Source organism: Myotis yumanensis, unplaced genomic scaffold (genome assembly GCF_028538775.1).
Source record: "Myotis yumanensis isolate MYYU_CA2020_CCGP unplaced genomic scaffold, mMyoYum1.0.hap1 SCAF_7, whole genome shotgun sequence".
Lineage (NCBI taxonomy): Eukaryota > Metazoa > Chordata > Mammalia > Chiroptera > Vespertilionidae > Myotis > Myotis yumanensis.
In genome coordinates this window covers 77,335,985-77,340,892 of record NW_027223758.1, presented here as the reverse complement: position 1 = coordinate 77,340,892, position 4,908 = coordinate 77,335,985, and the positions used below count along the sequence as shown (strand labels likewise).

General features: G+C 41.7%; 2 pseudogenes; both read left to right on the top strand.

The window, feature by feature from the left end:
* Positions 1-2,096: 2,096 nt before the first annotated feature.
* Positions 2,097-3,523, top strand: LOC139014671 (tubulin beta-2B chain pseudogene; annotated as a pseudogene).
* Positions 3,524-3,846: 323 nt separating this feature from the next.
* LOC139014812 (U2 spliceosomal RNA) lies at positions 3,847-3,946 on the top strand (annotated as a pseudogene).
* The last annotated feature ends 962 nt before the right edge of the window (positions 3,947-4,908 follow it).

The window sequence follows — 4,908 nt, the reverse complement described above, 5'->3', positions numbered from 1 at the left end:
AAAGCTCCTTGTTTTATATTCCCTTAGGCTGTACTGATGAAACTACCTAAAAATGGGGTTTAATAGCACTTAATTCATTTTAAATGCTAAAGCAACCAGTAAAGTGTATCAGATGATGAAAAAAATAAGACTCTAGAGGTTAAAGAAAGTATTACAGCTGGGACTCCTCACCTGTATATAAATGTCTCATGTTTTCTCTTGGAGTCATGGAGAGGACTCATCTTTCACAAGGCAGTGGGTTCTGGCAAGCATTGCTCTGCTACCATAGCAGTGTTGTTGCTACTTCCAAGATGTAGGCTGTGTTTTTCAAGACATCCCCACCTGGTTATGACTACAGATATGGCTGACGTTGGTGGTCTTGGTGGTGAATGTAGTAGCAGCGAGCATACTAAAATTGTTTCCATGCAACAAAATTAAGCAGTCTAAATTTCAGATGCAAACTGCTCAGGGACAAGATGCTAAGTGCTTCTAAAGTGTTTTGTTGAGAGCCAGTGTTTAAGTAAACATTATAAATTATGGTTTTCCAGTAAATAATGTGAGTTGAAGCCCTTGAGAAATTTATTATTCATAATATACATCATTTTGTCAGCTGGATCATGTAGCTTTTTCTCAAATAAATTGATGGGGGTTTGGGTTGATTGCTCTGACAAAGACTAGTAAGTGCTTTTCAAAGATACAGGTAAGGCCAGAACTTAAGTATCTCCTAAGCTAAACTTGGGTCAGAAAAGGCAGTCCAGAGAGGCAGCTAATGCTCCCTGTGCATACTCTGACAGTGGTCTTTGGGTTTGGTTGGCTTTGTGGCAGCATCCTCTAGGGGTATAATGTCATTGGAGGCCCTCTTCTATTGTATTTGCTCTGAAAGTTATTCTGCAGTGTTTGAGAAATTGTCAGGTAGGTAGAATTTTTATTCAATGTGTTTATTCCCTTTCAAGCCCTCTCATATATATGTGTGTTTGTGTGTGTATGCACGCCCACATGTAAGCATTTATGTGTAATTAAGTGAAATAAAGTTTGACAATAAGTTAAATTTCAATACTAATTGGAAAAATTAACAATTGGAAACATTTTATTTTCCTTCCTTGCCCAGTTTAATGAATGTCCTTTCTATGTTTACTTTAGTTTCAGCATCTAAGAGTATTTGGCTTCTATTCATTAATTTGTTCATTTATGCAATGAATATTTTTTGTGTCCCAACTATGAGCCAGCACTGTACTGGGCCCTGGAGAACAGATGGGCAGAGAAGTAAGTCTGTTTACAATTGAACAATGTACATACTAAGGTAGAAAAAAAGAATGCATTGGAGATGTGATTAAAACAAAACAAAACAAAACACTTGTCTCAATCTTTCAGATCAGAAGAATCTTCCTGGAGGAAGTAACCCTTTAGCTGAATTTTAAAGTAGGAACTATACAAGAGGGCAAGTTCAGCTAGAAAGGAAGAGTGTGTTTAAAGTCACAGAAGAGAAAGAGAGGCCATGCCAGGGAATTGAACTTTTTTGGGCCTGCCTGGAGCTCAACATTTGCATGGAGTAATACACAAAATGGGGAATTAGAAGTGATAGATGCTGTCTTGGATGTATGGAATAGAATTATATGTCACGGAAGAAACTGGAAAGCACTTTCTTAGCTCCCTGGTGGAGACAGGGAAATCCGTTTTCAGTTTTCTCATGTGTAAAATGAGATATTTGGACTTTACAAACACCAAGGCATTTCCAGCTTTAAGATTCTATGATTCTATGAATTTTTGGTCCTTTGGGGAAAAAAACACACATGTGAAAGTATTCATGAACACATGAATGAACATTCTCTTCTGTAGGAGAAAACAATTCCATTATCCAAGATTTATATTTGGTAAATTGCTATGGTATTAGACATGTTTCACACACAATCACATCATTTAGTAATTAAAATGGTATTTATTGTTGGTGAAAGAGAAAAATAGATAATTATATATATTTATTGTTGTTTACAGTTCCATTCTTTTTAAAAAGTGTGAGATCTCTCAACTTGTGCTTAAAATATTTTAGCAAGTTAAAATGTTAGTTGAAACTAGTTTCCTAAATGGAAGGCAAGAAATTTCAGTAGAGGTTTCAGGGCTCCAGTACCCGGTCCCGCCGCACTCCCAGTCCCGAGGTCCAGCGCCTCCACCCGCTCCGCAGCCGGCACCATGCGCGAGATCGTGCACATCCAGGCGGGCCAGTGCGGCAACCAGATCGGCGCCAAGTTTTGGGAGGTCATCAGTGATGAGCATGGGATTGACCCCACTGGCAGTTACCATGGAGACAGCGAGCTGCAGCTGGAGAGAATCAATGTGTACTACAATGAAGCTGCTGGTAACAAGTACGTACCTCGGGCCATCCTGGTGGACCTGGAGCCGGGCACGATGGACTCGGTCAGGTCTGGACCATTCGGCCAGATCTTCAGGCCCGACAACTTCGTGTTTGGCCAAAGTGGGGCTGGGAACAACTGGGCAAAGGGCCACTACACAGAGGGCGCCGAACTGGTAGACTCAGTCCTGGACGTGGTGAGGAAGGAGTCAGAAAGCTGTGACTGTCTGCAGGGCTTCCAGCTGACCCACTCGTTGGGGGGTGGCACCGGGTCGGGGATGGGCACGCTGCTCATCAGCAAGATCCGGGAGGAGTACCCAGACCGCATCATGAACACCTTCAGCGTGATGCCCTCGCCCAAGGTGTCGGACACGGTGGTGGAGCCCTACAACGCCACGCTGTCCGTGCACCAGCTGGTGGAGAACACAGATGAGACCTACTGCATCGACAACGAGGCCCTGTACGACATCTGCTTCCGCACCCTGAAACTGACCACGCCCACGTACGGGGACCTCAACCACCTGGTGTCCGCCACCATGAGCGGGGTGACCACCTGCCTGCGCTTCCCCGGCCAGCTGAACGCGGACCTGCGCAAGCTGGCCGTGAACATGGTGCCCTTCCCCCGCCTGCACTTCTGCATGCCCGGCTTCGCGCCGCTGACCAGCCGGGGCAGCCAGCAGTACCGCACCCTGACGGTGCCCGAGCTCACCCAGCAGATGTTCGACTCCAAGAACATGATGGCCGCGTGCGACCCGCGCCACGGCCGCTACCTGACCGTGGCCGCGATCTTCCGGGGCCGCATGTCCATGAAGGAGGTGGACGAGCAGATGCTCAATGTGCAGAACAAGAACAGCAGCTACTTCGTGGAGTGGATCCCCAACAACGTGAAGACTGCCGTGTGCGACATCCCGCCGCGGGGGCCTCAAGATGTCGGCCACCTTCATCGGCAACAGCACGGCCATCCAGGAGCTGTTCAAGCGCATCTCGGAGCAGTTCACGGCCATGTTCCGGCGCAAGGCCTTCCTGCACTGGTACACGGGCGAGGGCATGGATGAGATGGAGTTCACCGAGGCCGAGAGCAACATGAACGACCTGGTGTCTGAGTACCAGCAGTACCAGGACGCCACGGCTAATGAGCAGGGAGAGTTCGAGGAGGAGGAGGTCGAGGAAGAGGCTTAAGAACTTGTCAGAGACAACGTGCCACGTCAGTGAATTTCTGTTGTCCTCAATGAAGCATGGTCTTTCTATTTGTATCTATGGTGCTCAGTTTTGCCTCTGTCAGAAATTCGCACTGTTGATATACTAATGTGGTACGCCTCTAAAAATTAAGGTATATACTATACTAATTAAAACGCATGTGTCCAAAATCTTGTGGTTTCTTTATTTTTTTCACTACATTTTTTACTGTTTTTGGGTTTAGTAATTTTAACAAAATAGAATTTGTATTTAATGTTTTAATATTTCTTTTTTTTTTATTGCTTAAAGTATTACAAAGGGTATTACATATGTGTCCTTTTTTTTTTCCCTCTCGGCCTTTTGGCTAAGATCAAGTGTAGTATCTGTTCTTATCAGTTTAATAGTTCTTTTAATAAAGAGATAAAAAATAAAAATAAAAATAAAAATAAAGAAATTTCAGTAGAAATATAATGCTGAAAATGCAAGTAACTATTAGTTATTTTTTATCAGTGTAAAAACTAAGCCAATAAGATTTAATTTGGGGAGTATATATATGAACAGAAAAAAATAATTTATCAATTTTCTCTGTTCCACAATAGAACTTTGTGTGTGCTGCTTATAGCCTCATCATTATTATTAATTTTTACCTTTTCATCAAGCAAAATGTCAATCAAGTTATACCTAACTAGATATAGATGTAGACACAAATATCCAGACACATACATTGTCTTGTGTTGCCAGAAATATGTAATTACTGTTAAAATCTAAAATGACTATATATGTAATTTTATATTAAGGCCATTTTCCTAAACGCTTTAAGAAGAATTGAGTCAAGTTGTTTAATTGTTTAAATATTTAAATAAAAAAATAAAAGAAACACAGGAGATGTGAGTTATTATATATATTCAAACTCACACAGCAAACAAATGATGAGAGGAGAACAAAATTTGGTAGTTTAGTGTCATATAATTAAGTAAACTGCCATTAGATTTACCCACCCTATTGAACCCACTAATATACTGGTTTTCAAGTATTCCAATTTTATGCCAGAAAGCCTAGAAGTTTCAGAAAATCATTCTCTGCAATTACAGTCAGGATAAACAATCTCAATCATTCAAGATATATTTGTAATATGATTAAGGTTTGGCAGGCATAGAATTAAGCATTGAAGTTATAAGAGCAAAAATAAGAGAATATTTGTTCCAAGGCATCCATAGTATCATGAGGATACCGTCCTGTAGATTAGCAATAACAAGCTTTGTAATAAATGCAAATATGCAGTAAACGAGGTATTACTTTGGAAGGATACCTTTGAGGAGATACAAGCCCATTTCTGGAGTCCTTGGAAGGTGAGAGTGATTTGCAAGTTGAGATCTATTGGAAAAGATGTAGTTAGAGAGAAAAAT